This window comes from Scyliorhinus torazame, chromosome 7, assembly GCF_047496885.1.
Source record: "Scyliorhinus torazame isolate Kashiwa2021f chromosome 7, sScyTor2.1, whole genome shotgun sequence".
Classification (NCBI taxonomy): Eukaryota; Metazoa; Chordata; class Chondrichthyes; order Carcharhiniformes; family Scyliorhinidae; genus Scyliorhinus; species Scyliorhinus torazame.
The window spans coordinates 309,229,798-309,243,349 of record NC_092713.1 but is presented as its reverse complement, the minus strand read 5'-3'; the positions used below and the strand labels follow the sequence as shown (position 1 = coordinate 309,243,349).

Genomic DNA, 13,552 nt, shown 5'->3' with positions numbered 1-13,552 from the left:
TGCCGTGGGGCACTCTTTTTCTTCCGCCTTCGCCATGGTCTTCACTATGGCGGAGGCGGAAGAGACCCCCTCCCCTGTGCATGCGCGGGGATGCCGCGAGCGGCCGCTGACGCTCACGCACATGCGTCGCCCGGTGAAGGCCTTTCGGCGCCGGCTGGCGGGGGCGGAAACCACTCCGGCGCGAGCCCAGCCCCTCAAGGTGAGGGCTTGGCCCCTAAAGGTTCGGAGAATTCCGTACCTTTGGGGCGGCCCGACGCCGGAGTGATCCGCGCCATTTTTGGCGCCGGGTAGTGGACATCGCGCCAGTTTGCGGAGAATCCCGCCCACAGTCTCTGTCACAATCTCTGTTGCAGTTTCTGTCACAGTCTCTGACCTTGATCCTGCTCTCTATCACAATCTCTGTCACTGTCTCTGACACAGTCTCTGACCCTGATCCCGCTCCCTGTCCCAGTCTCTGTCACAGTCTCTGACACAGTCTCTGTCACCATCTCTGTCACAATCGCTGTCACCTTCTCTGTCACAGTCTCTGTCACAGTCTCTGTCACACTCGCTGTCACAGTCTCTGTCACCATCTCTGTCACAATCGCTGTCACAATCTCTGTCACAGTTTCTGCATCAGCTCCTTTCTTTTGTGAATCCCGTTTATTAAGATCGGTCTGATACAGATTGGTTATAAATTTTCAAAATAAGCTTTCAAATAAAATCAGAAAATGCTGAAAAACAGAACTGTTCCCACGTTCTGCTCTTAAGTCCAGCATCTGTAATTTTCCTCTTTCCTGATCACAAGATTAACTTGTGTTTCTGATGCCCATTCGATAGCCCAAGATCTCCCGATCCATTCCACAGCCAACTAACTGCTGTTGAGGTCTCTGGTGTGTTTGTGTGCACAGCAAGCTCCCACACGGAGCAATATGGTCATGACCAAACATTGTTTTTAAGTGAATTTTCTTTGAAGGGTAAATATTTGTCAGGGTATTGGGGAGAGTTCTCCTGCTGATAGAATCCTACCACGCGATGACGGAGAACGAGGCCATCCAGCTCATCACGCCTGGGCCGCTTTCTAAATATTGATTGAGGAATATGTTACATTCAGCCGAGAGAGCGGGCAGATCCTCGGCCTAATGCCTCGGAGTGCCACCAACAATGTGGCTTGGTCTCAGTGCAGCAACCGACAAGATCCTGGGCTCAAGGCTTGAACCAGCAGCTTTCTGACTGGGAGGTGGGAGAGTTAACAACCAGTCAGCAAGAGCTGTCAGGTCCGCTTTCAATTATTATTATTTCACAGGCACAGCTTTTCTTAGCTGTGCCCACACCTCACAGATAGTCCAATTCCAGGGTCGTTAACGACAAGACGATGTCGAACACGGAGAGGCATTTCTTGAAATATATGTGCTTAACCCAGCTGTCAAGTCTTAATTAAAGCCTTCAATGGAAGTCGTTTAAAGTGCGGCACCACCTCCTTGCAGGGAAATGCCTGTCATCCCATTTATAATGATGGCTTCCCTGGCCATAATGGGTAGCACGTGATTAGCACTGTGGCTTCACAGTGTCAGGGTCCCAGGTTCGATTCCCTGCTGGGTCACTGTCTGTGCGGGGTCTGCACATCCTCCCCGTGTGTGCGTGGGTTTCCTCCGGGTGCTCCGGTTTCCTCCCACAGTCCAAACACGTGCAGGTTAGGTAGATTGGCCATGATAAATTGCCCTTAGTGACAAAAAAGGTTAGAAGGGATTATTGGGTTACGGGGATAGGGTGGCGAGGGCTTAAGGTGGATACACGGTGCAGATGGGCCGAATGGCTTTCTTCTGCAATGAATGTTCTATGTTCTTGCTTCATTGGGGATGACGTGAAGGGGACTTGACGTGTCCAGGGGCTGGTTTAGCACAGGGCTAAATCGCTGGCTTTGAAAGCAGGCCAGCAGCACGGTTCAATTCCCGTACCAGCCTCCCCGAACAGGCGCCGGAATGTGGCGACTAGGGGCTTTTCACAGTGACTTCCTTTGAAGCCTCCTTGTGACAATAAGCGATTTTCCATTCATTTCATTTCAGAGGGCTTGGGATTGGAATCCCTCTGGCTCTCTAACCACCTGGGAGACGGGAGGCCTCGGCGTTCCTTGTGGAACACAAAGCTGGCGCTCCTTCTCTCCCTGGCCCGCACCGGAAAAGGGCTAAGCCTGGAAAGGCTCACTGCATTCCCCGCCCTCTCCACAGCGGCCTCCACTGTCTCTTTAACAACCTCCAAGCCCCTGATCCCAAAGGGGCTGAGATACAAAAGGCGGGAGGAGTGGTGCTTGAGCTGGAAAGAGCCTCGGTCAGACCCCCAGCGGAGTAAATGTGGTCAGTGCAGGACCACGCACCTCAGGAAGAATATATCAGCCTCGGGCTGGATGAGGCCCTGAATCACCAGAATGATACCAGCACAGAAAAGGGTTACAATTCTGTGGTAGTCACCACTAGTAGTATATTACATGTATTACGGCACTGCCCATATATTAGAGGTACAAGGGTAAATCCCTGCCTGCTGGCTCCGCCCACTATGCGGGGTATAAATGTGTGTGCTCTACGGCGCTGCAGCCATTCTGTTCCAGCTACAGGAGGCACAACATCTCGTTCAATAAAGCCTCGATTATTCCACTACTCTCGTCTTCGTGGTAATTGATAGTGCATCAAATTCGAAGCCAGATTAAGTAAACGTGGCTTCTATTCATTAGAGTGTAGAAGGATGCTTTAATTGAGGTGCTTAAAATGATGAATGGGATTTGTTAAGGGCAATAGAGGGCAATTATAATCGAGGACAAGGGAGCATAAGCTTGAAATAAGAGCCAGGTCATTTCAGGGGTAAACTCAGGAAAAGAATCTTCCCAAAAAGGGTAATGGAAATCTGGGAATCTACTTCCCCCTGCCGCAGGGAAACTATTGGAACTTTCAAAACTGAGATTGATAGACACTTGTTGGGTAAGGATATGGAGAGATAGTAACGGCAGGTAAATGGGATTCAGGTACAGATCAGCCATGATCTGAATGAATTCTTACAGTGCAGAAGGAGACCATTCGGCCCATCGAGTCTGCACCGACCCTCTGAACGAGCACCCTTCCTCGGCCAATCCCCCACCCTATCACCAGAACCCCGGAACGCCACCTAACCTGCTCATTCTTTGACCCTAAGGGGCAATTTAGCACGGCCAATCCACCTAACCTGCACATCTTTGGATTGTGGGAGGAAACTGGAGCACCCGGAGGAAACCCACGCACACACGGGGAGAAAGTGCAAAGTCCACACTGACAGTCCCCGGAGGCCGCAATTAAACCCGGGTCCCTGGCGCTTTGAGGCAGTAGTGCTAACCCGGGTCCCTGGCGCTGTGAGGCAGCAGTGCTAACCCGGGTCCCTGGTGCTGTGAGGCAGCAGTGTTAACCCGGGTCCAGGGCGCTGTGAGGCAGCAGTGCTAACCCGGATCGCTGGCACTGTGAGGCAGCAGTGCTAACCCAGGTCCCTGGTGCTGGGAGGCAGCAGTGCTAACCCGGGTCCCTGGTGCTGTGAGGCAGCAGTGCTAACCCGGGTCCCTGGCGCTGTGAGGCAGCAGTGCTAACCCGGATCGCTGGCACTGTGAGGCAGCAGTGCTAACCCGGGTCCCTGGTGCTGTGAGGCAGCAGTGCTAACCCGGGTCCCTGGTGCTGTGAGGCAGCAGTGCTAACCCGGGTCCCTGGCGCTGTGAGGCAGCAGTGCTAACCCGGATCGCGGGCACTGTGAGGCAGCAGTGCTAACCCGGGTCCCTGGTGCTGTGAGGCAGCAGTGCTAACCCGGGTCCCTGGCGCTGTGAGGCAGCAGTGCTAACCCGGGTACCTGGTGCTTTGAGGCAGCAGTGCTAACCCGGGTCCCTGGCGCTGTGAGGCAACAGTGCTAACCCGGGTCCCTGGCGCTGTGAGGCAGCAGTGTTAACCTGGGTCCCTGGCGCTGTGAGGCAGCAGTGCTAACCCGGATCGCTGGCACTGTGAGGCAGCAGTGCTAACCCGGGTCCCTGGTGTTGTGAGGCAGCAGTGCTAACCCGGGTCCCTGGCGCTGTGAGGCAGCAGCGCTAACCCGGGTACCTGGTGCTTTGAGGCAGCAGTGCTAACCCGGGTCCCTGGTGCTGTGAGGCAGCAGTGTTACCCCGGGTCCCTGGCGCTGTGAAGCAACAGTGCTAACCTGGGTCCCTGGCGCTGTGAGGCAGCAGTGTTAACCCGGGTCCCTGGCGATGTGAGGTTGCAGTGCGAACCCGGGTCCTGGCATTGTGAGGCAGCAATGTTAACCCGGGTCCCTGGCGCTGTGAGGCAGCAGTGTTAACCCAGGTCCCTGGCGCTATGAGGTGTCAGTGCTAACCCGGGTCCCTGGCGCTGTGAGGCTGCAGTGCTAACCCGGGTCCCTGGTGCTGCGAGGCAGCAGTGCTAACCCGGGTCCCTGGCGCTGTGAGGCAGCAGTGCTAACCCGGATCGCTGGCACTGTGAGGCAGCAGTGTTACCCCGGGTCCCTGGCGCTGTGAGGCAACAGTGCTAACCCGGGTCCCTGGCGCTGTGAGGCAGCAGTGTTAAACTGGGTCCCTGGCGCTGTGAGGCAGCAGTGCTAACCCGGATCGCTGGCACTGTGAGGCAGCAGTGCTAACCCGGGTCCCTGGTGTTGTGAGGCAGCAGTGCTAACCCGGGTCCCTGGCGCTGTGAGGCAGCAGCGCTAACCCGGGTACCTGGTGCTTTGAGGCAGCAGTGCTAACCCGGGTCCCTGGTGCTGTGAGGCAGCAGTGTTACCCCGGGTCCCTGGCGCTGTGAAGCAACAGTGCTAACCTGGGTCCCTGGCGCTGTGAGGCAGCAGTGTTAACCCGGGTCCCTGGCGATGTGAGGTTGCAGTGCGAACCCGGGTCCTGGCATTGTGAGGCAGCAATGTTAACCCGGGTCCCTGGCGCTGTGAGGCAGCAGTGTTAACCCAGGTCCCTGGCGCTATGAGGTGTCAGTGCTAACCCGGGTCCCTGGCGCTGTGAGGCTGCAGTGCTAACCCGGGTCCCTGGTGCTGCGAGGCAGCAGTGCTAACCCGGGTCCCTGGCGCTGTGAGGCAGCAGTGCTAACCCGGATCGCTGGCACTGTGAGGCAGCAGTGTTACCCCGGGTCCCTGGCGCTGTGAGGCAACAGTGCTAACCCGGGTCCCTGGCGCTGTGAGGCAGCAGTGTTAAACTGGGTCCCTGGCGCTGTGAGGCAGCAGTGCTAACCCGGATCGCTGGCACTGTGAGGCAGCAGTGCTAACCCGGGTCCCTGGTGTTGTGAGGCAGCAGTGCTAACCCGGGTCCCTGGCGCTGTGAGGCAGCAGTGCTAACCCGGGTACCTGGTGCTTTGAGGCAGCAGTGCTAACCCGGGTCCCTGGCGCTGTGAGGCAACAGTGCTAACCCGGGTCCCTGGCGCTGTGAGGCAGCAGTGTTAACCTGGGTCCCTGGCGCTGTGAGGCAGCAGTGTTAACCCGGGTCCCTGGCGATGTGAGGTTGCAGTGCGAACCCGGGTCCTGGCACTGTGAGGCAGCAATGTTAACCCGGGTCCCTGGCGCTGTGAGGCAGCAGTATTAACCCAGGTCCCTGGCGCTATGAGGCAGCAGTGCTAACCCGGGTCCCAGGCGCTGTGAGGCTGCAGTGCTAACCCGGGTCACTGGCGCTGTGAGGTAGCAGTGTAAGCCCGGGTCCTTGGTGCTGTGAGGCAGCAGTGCTAACCCGGGTCCCTGGCGCTGAGAGGTAGCAGTGTTAACCCGGGTCCCTGGCGCTGTGGGGTAGCAGTGCTAACCCGGGTCCTGGCACTGTGAGGTAGCAGTGTTAACCCGGGTCCCTGGCGCTGTGAGGCAGCAGTGCTAACCCGGGTCCCTGGTGCTGTGAGGCAGCAGTGTTAACCCGGGTCCCTGGTGCTGTGAGGCAGCAGTGCTAACCCGGGTCCCTGGTGCTGTGAGGCAGCAGTGTTAACCCGGGTCCCTGGCGCTGTGAGGCAACAGTGCTAACCCGGGTCCCTGGCGCTGTGAGGCAGCAGTGTTAAACTGGGTCCCTGGCGCTGTGAGGCAGCAGTGCTAACCCGGATCGCTGGCACTGTGAGGCAGCAGTGCTAACCCGGGTCCCTGGTGTTGTGAGGCAGCAGTGCTAACCCGGGTCCCTGGCGCTGTGAGGCAGCAGTGCTAACCCGGGTACCTGGTGCTTTGAGGCAGCAGTGCTAACCCGGGTCCCTGGCGCTGTGAGGCAACAGTGCTAACCCGGGTCCCTGGCGCTGTGAGGCAGCAGTGTTAACCTGGGTCCCTGGCGCTGTGAGGCAGCAGTGTTAACCCGGGTCCCTGGCGATGTGAGGTTGCAGTGCGAACCCGGGTCCTGGCACTGTGAGGCAGCAATGTTAACCCGGGTCCCTGGCGCTGTGAGGCAGCAGTATTAACCCAGGTCCCTGGCGCTATGAGGCAGCAGTGCTAACCCGGGTCCCAGGCGCTGTGAGGCTGCAGTGCTAACCCGGGTCACTGGCGCTGTGAGGTAGCAGTGTAAGCCCGGGTCCTTGGTGCTGTGAGGCAGCAGTGCTAACCCGGGTCCCTGGCGCTGAGAGGTAGCAGTGTTAACCCGGGTCCCTGGCGCTGTGGGGTAGCAGTGCTAACCCGGGTCCTGGCACTGTGAGGTAGCAGTGTTAACCCGGGTCCCTGGCGCTGTGAGGCAGCAGTGCTAACCCGGGTCCCTGGTGCTGTGAGGCAGCAGTGTTAACCCGGGTCCCTGGTGCTGTGAGGCAGCAGTGCTAACCCGGGTCCCTGGTGCTGTGAGGCAGCAGTGTTAACCCGGGTCCCTGGTGCTGTGAGACAGCAGTGTTAACCCGGGTCTTTGGCGCTGTGAGGCAGCAGTGCTAACCCGGGTCCCTGGTGCTGTGAGGCAGCAGTGTTAACCCGGGTCCCTGGTGCTGTGAGGCAGCAGTGCTAACCCGGGACCCTGGCGCTGTGAGGCAGCAGTGCTAACCCGGGTCCCTGGCACTGTGAGGCTGCAGTGCTAACCCGGGTCCCTGGCACTGTGAGGCTGCAGTGCTAACCCGGGTCCCTGGCGCTGTGAGGCAGCAGGATTAACCCGGGACCCTGGCGCTGTGAGGCAGCAGTGCTAACCCGGGACCCTGGCGCTGTGAGGCTGCAGGATTAACCCGGGACCCTGGCGCTGTGAGGCTGCAGTGCTAACCCGGATCCCTGGCACTGTGAGGCAGCAGTGCTAACCCGGATCCCTGGCGCTGTGAGGCAGCAGGATTAACCCGGGACCCTGGCGCTGTGAGGCAGCAGTGCTAACCCGGATCCCTGGCGCTGTGAGGCAGCAGTGCTAACCCGGATCCCTGGCGCTGTGAGGCAGCAGTGCTAACCCGGGTCCCTGGCGCTGTGAGGCAGCAGTGTTAACCCGTGTCCCTGGCGCTGAGAGGCAGCAATGCTAACCCGGGTTCCTGGCGCTGTGAGGCAGCAGTGTTAACCCGGGTCCCTGGCGCTGTGAGGGAGCAGTGTTAACCCGTGTCCCTGGCGCTGTGAGGCAGCAGTGCTAACCCGTGTCCCTGGCGCTGTGAGGCAGCAGTGCTAACCCGGGTCCCTGGTGCTGTGAGGCAGCAGGGCTAACCCGGGTCCCTGGTTCTGAGAGGCAGCAGTGCTAACCCGTGTCCCTGGCGCTGTGAGGCAGCAGTGCTAACCCGTGTCCCTGGCGCTGTGAGGCAGCAGTGTTAACCCGGGTCCCTGGCGCTGTGATGCAACAGTGCTAACCCGGGTCCCTGGCGCTGTGAGGCAGCAGTGCTAACCCGGGTCCCTGGCACTGTGAGACAGCAGTGTTACCCCGGGTCCCTGGCGCCGTGAGGCAGCAGTGTTAACCCGGGTCCCTGGCGCTGTGAGGCAGCAGTGCTAACCCGGGTCCCTGGCGCTGTGAGGCAGCAGTGCTAACCCGGGTCCCTGGCGCTGTGAGGCAGCAGTGCTAACCCGGGTCCCTGGCACTGTGAGGCAGCAGTGTTAACCCGTGTACTTGGCGCTGTGAGACAGCAGTGCTAACCCGGGTCCCTGGCACTGTGAGGCAGCAGTGCTAACCCGGGTCCCTGGCACTGTGAGGCAGCAGTGCTAACCCGGGTCCCTGGCGCTGTGAGGCAGCAGTGCTAACCCGGGTCCCTGGCGCTGAGAGGCAGCAGTGCTAACCCGGGTCCCTGGCACTGTGAGGCAGCAGTGCTAACCCGGATCCCTGGCGCTGTGAGGCAGCAGTGCTAACCCGGGTCCCTGGTGCTGTGAGGCAGCAGTGCTAACCCGGGTCCCTGGCGCTGTGAGGCAGCAGTGCTAACCCGGGTCCCTGGCGCTGTGAGGCAGCAGTGTTACCCCGGGTCCCCGGCGCTGTGATGCAACAGTGCTAACCCGTGTCCCTGGCGCTGAGAGGCAGCAGTGCTAACCCGGATCCCTGGCGCTGTGAGGCAGCAGTGCTAACCCGGGTCCCTGGCGCTGTGAGGCAGCAGTGCTAACCCGGGTCCCTGGCGCTGAGAGGCAGCAGTGTAAACCCGGGTCCCTGGCGCTGTGAGGCAGCAGTGCTAACCCGGTCCCTGGCACTGTGAGACAGCAGTGTAAACCCGGGTCCCTGGCGCTGAGAGGCAGCAGTGTTAACCCGGGTCCCTGGCACTGTGAGACAGCAGTGTTAACCCGGGTCCCTGGCGCTGAGAGGCAGCAGTGTAAACCCGGATCCCTGGCGCTGTGAGGCAGCTGTGTTAACCCGGGTCCCTGGCACTGTGAGACAGCAGTGTTAACCCGGGTCCCTGGCGCTGTGAGGCAGCAGTGCTAACCCGGGTCCCTGGCGCTGTGAGACAGCAGTGTTAACCCGGGTCCCTGGCGCTGAGAGGCAGCAGTGCTAACCCGGGTCCCTGGCGCTGTGAGACAGCAGTGTTACCCCGGGTCCCCGGCGCTGTGAGGCAGCAGTGTTAACCCGGGTCCCTGGCGCTGTGAGGCAGCAGTGTTAACCCGGGTCCCTGGCGCTGTGAGGCAGCAGTGTTAACCCGGGTCCCTGGCGCTGAGAGGCAGCAGTGTTAACCCGGGTCCCTGGCACTGTGAGACAGCAGTGTAAACCCGGGTCCCCGGCGCTGTGAGGTAGCAGTGCTAACCCGGGTCCCTGGCACTGTGAGACAGCAGTGTTAACCCGGGTCCCTGGCACTGTGAGACAGCAGTGTTAACCCGGGTCCCTGGCGCTGAGAGGCAGCAGTGTTAACCCGGGTCCCTGGCACTGTGAGACAGCAGTGTAAACCCGGGTCCCTGGCGCTGTGAGGTAGCAGTGCTAACCCGTGTCCCTGGCGCTGAGAGGCAGCAGTGCTAACCCGGATCCCTGGCGCTGTGAGACAGCAGTGTTAACCCGGGTCCCTGGCGCTGAGAGGCAGCAGTGTTAACCCGGGTCCCTGGCACTGTGAGACAGCAGTGTTAACCCGGGTCCCTGGCGCCGTGAGGCAGCAGTGTAAACCCGGGTCCCTGGCGGTGAGAGGCAGCAGTGCTAACCTGGGACCCTGGCACTGTGAGACAGCAGTGTAAACCCGGGTCCCTGGCGGTGAGAGGCAGCAGTGCTAACCTGGGTCCCTGGCACTGTGAGACAGCAGTGCTAACCTGGGTCCCTGGCACTGTGAGACAGCAGTGTTAACCCGGGTCCCTGGCGCTGAGAGGCAGCAGTGTTAACCCGGGTCCCTGGCGCTGTGAGGCAGCAGTGCTAACCCGGGTCCCTGGCGCTGTGAGGCAGCAGTGCTAACCCGGGTCCCTGGCGCTGTGAGACAGCAGTGTTGACCCGTGTCCCTGGCGCTGAGAGGCAGCAGTGCTAACCCGGGCCCCTGGCGCTGTGAGACAGCAGTGTTACCCCGGGTCCCCGGCGCTGTGAGGCAGCAGTGTTAACCCGGGTCCCTGGCGCTGTGAGGCAGCAGTGTTAACCCGGGTCCCTGGCGCTGTGAGACAGCAGTGTTAACCCGGGTCCCTGGCGCTGAGAGGCAGCAGTGCTAACCCGGGTCCCTGGCGCTGTGAGACAGCAGTGTTACCCCGGGTCCCCGGCGCTGTGAGGCAGCAGTGTTAACCCGGGTCCCTGGCGCTGTGAGGCAGCAGTGTTAACCCGGGTCCCTGGCGCTGTGAGGCAGCAGTGTTAACCCGGGTCCCTGGCACTGAGAGGCAGCAGTGTTAACCCGGGTCCCTGGCACTGTGAGACAGCAGTGTAAACCCGGGTCCCTGGCGCTGTGAGGTAGCAGTGCTAACCCGTGTCCCTGGCGCTGAGAGGCAGCAGTGCTAACCCGGATCCCTGGCGCTGTGAGACAGCAGTGTTAACCCGGGTCCCTGGCGCTGAGAGGCAGCAGTGTTAACCCGGGTCCCTGGCACTGTGAGACAGCAGTGTAAACCCAGGTCCCTGGCGCTGAGAGGCAGCAGTGCGAACCCGGGTCCCTGGCGCTGTGAGGCAGCAGTGTTAACCCGGGTCCCTGGCGCTGTGAGGCAGCAGTGCGAACCCGGGTCCCTGGCGCTGAGAGGCAGCAGTGTTAACCCGGGTCCCTGGCGCTGAGAGGCAGCAGTGTTAACCCGGGTCCCTGGCACTGTGAGACAGCAGTGTAAACCCAGGTCCCTGGCGCTGAGAGGCAGCAGTGCGAACCCGGGTCCCTGGCGCTGTGAGGCAGCAGTGTTAACCCGGGTCCCTGGCGCTGTGAGGCAGCAGTGTAAACCCGGGTCCCTGGCGCTGTGAGGTAGCAGTGCTAACCCGTGTCCCTGGCGCTGAGAGGCAGCAGTGCTAACCCGGATCCCTGGCGCTGTGAGACCGCAGTGTTAACCCGGGTCCCTGGCGCTGAGAGGCAGCAGTGTTAACCCGGGTCCGTGGCACTGTGAGACAGCAGTGTAAACCCAGGTCCCTGGCGCTGAGAGGCAGCAGTGCGAACCCGGGTCCCTGGCGCTGTGAGGCAGCAGTGTTAACCCGGGTCCCTGGCGCTGTGAGGCAGCAGTGCGAACCCGGGTCCCTGGCGCTGAGAGGCAGCAGTGTTAACCCGGGTCCCTGGCACTGTGAGACAGCAGTGTTAACCCGGGTCCCTGGCTCTGTAAGACAGCAGTGTTAACCCGGGTCCCTGGCACTGTGAGACAGCAGTGTTAACCCGGGTCCCTGGCGCTGTGAGGCAGCAGTGTTAACCCGGGTCCCTGGCGCTGTGAGGCAGCAGTGCGAACCCGGGTCCCTGGCACTGTGAGACAGCAGTGTTAACCCGGGTCCCTGGCTCTGTAAGACAGCAGTGTTAACCCGGGTCCCTGGCACTGTGAGACAGCAGTGTTAACCCGGGTCCCTGGCGCTGTGAGGCAGCAGTGTTAACCCGGGTCCCTGGCACTGTGAGACAGCAGTGTTCACCCGGGTCCCTGGCTCTGTAAGACAGCAGTGTTAACCCGGGTCCCTGGCACTGTGAGACAGCAGTGTTCACCCGGGTCCCTGGCGCTGTGAGGCAGCAGTGTTAACCCGGGTCCCTGGCACTGTGAGACAGCAGTGTTAACCCGGGTCCCTGGCGCTGTGAGGCAGCAGTGCGAACCCGGGTCCCTGGCACTGTAAGACAGCAGTGTTAACCCGGGTCCCTGGCGCTGTGAGGCAGCAGTGTTAACCCGGGTCCCTGGTGCTGTGAGGCTGCAGTGCGAACCCGGGTCCCTGGCACTGTGAGACAGCAGTGTAAACCCGGGTCCCTGGCGCTGAGAGGCAGCAGTGTTAACCCGGGTCCCTGGCGCTGAGAGGCAGCAGTGTTAACCCGGGTCCCTGGCGCTGAGAGGCAGCAGTGTTAACCCGGGTCCCTGGCGCTGAGAGGCAGCAGTGTTAACCCGGGTCCCTGGCGCTGAGAGGCAGCAGTGTTAACCCGGGTCCCTGGCGCTGTGAGACAGCAGTGTAAACCCGGGTCCCTGGCGCTGAGAGGCAGCAGTGTTACCCCGGGTCCCCGGCGCTGTGAGGCAGCAGTGTTAACCCGGGTCCCTGGCGCTGTGAGGCAGCAGTGTTAACCCGGATCCCTGGCGCTGTGAGGCAGCAGTGTTAACCCGGGTACCTGGCGCTGAGAGGCAGCAGTGTTAACCCGGGTCCCTGGCGCTGTGAGGCTGCAGTGTTAACCCGGGTCCCTGGCGCTGTGAGACAGCAGTGTTAACCCGGGTCCCTGGCGCTGAGAGGCAGCAGTGTTAACCCGGGTCCCTGGCGCTGTGAGGTAGCAGTGTAAACCCGGGTCCCTGGCGCTGTGAGGCAGCAGTGTTAACCCGGGTCCCTGGCGCTGAGAGGCAGCAGTGCTAACCCGGGTCCCTGGCACTGTGAGACAGCAGTGTTAACCCGGGTCCCTGGCGCCGTGAGGCAGCAGTGTAAACCCGGGTCCCTGGCGGTGAGAGGCAGCAGTGCTAACCTGGGACCCTGGCACTGTGAGACAGCAGTGTAAACCCGGGTCCCTGGCGGTGAGAGGCAGCAGTGCTAACCTGGGTCCCTGGCACTGTGAGACAGCAGTGCTAACCTGGGTCCCTGGCACTGTGAGACAGCAGTGTTAACCCGGGTCCCTGGCGCTGAGAGGCAGCAGTGTTAACCCGGGTCCCTGGCGCTGTGAGGCAGCAGTGCTAACCCGGGTCCCTGGCGCTGTGAGGCAGCAGTGCTAACCCGGGTCCCTGGCGCTGTGAGACAGCAGTGTTGACCCGGGTCCCTGGCGCTGAGAGGCAGCAGTGCTAACCCGGGCCCCTGGCGCTGTGAGACAGCAGTGTTACCCCGGGTCCCCGGCGCTGTGAGGCAGCAGTGTTAACCCGGGTCCCTGGCGCTGTGAGGCAGCAGTGTTAACCCGGGTCCCTGGCGCTGTGAGACAGCAGTGTTAACCCGGGTCCCTGGCGCTGAGAGGCAGCAGTGCTAACCCGGGTCCCTGGCGCTGTGAGACAGCAGTGTTACCCCGGGTCCCCGGCGCTGTGAGGCAGCAGTGTTAACCCGGGTCCCTGGCGCTGTGAGGCAGCAGTGTTAACCCGGGTCCCTGGCGCTGTGAGGCAGCAGTGTTAACCCGGGTCCCTGGCACTGAGAGGCAGCAGTGTTAACCCGGGTCCCTGGCACTGTGAGACAGCAGTGTAAACCCGGGTCCCTGGCGCTGTGAGGTAGCAGTGCTAACCCGTGTCCCTGGCGCTGAGAGGCAGCAGTGCTAACCCGGATCCCTGGCGCTGTGAGACAGCAGTGTTAACCCGGGTCCCTGGCGCTGAGAGGCAGCAGTGTTAACCCGGGTCCCTGGCACTGTGAGACAGCAGTGTAAACCCAGGTCCCTGGCACTGAGAGGCAGCAGTGCGAACCCGGGTCCCTGGCGCTGTGAGGCAGCAGTGTTAACCCGGGTCCCTGGCGCTGTGAGGCAGCAGTGCGAACCCGGGTCCCTGGCGCTGAGAGGCAGCAGTGTTAACCCGGGTCCCTGGCGCTGAGAGGCAGCAGTGTTAACCCGGGTCCCTGGCACTGTGAGACAGCAGTGTAAACCCAGGTCCCTGGCGCTGAGAGGCAGCAGTGCGAACCCGGGTCCCTGGCGCTGTGAGGCAGCAGTGTTAACCCGGGTCCCTGGCGCTGTGAGGCAGCAGTGTTAAC

At 61.5% G+C, this 13,552-nt stretch overlaps 1 protein-coding gene across 1 annotated transcript in view; it reads left to right on the top strand.

Moving 5' to 3' along the window:
• Nucleotides 1-13,552, top strand: part of apbb3 (amyloid beta (A4) precursor protein-binding, family B, member 3) — a 177,111-nt gene that overhangs the window by 23,725 nt on the left and 139,834 nt on the right. The gene's annotated exons all lie outside the window — the stretch shown is intronic.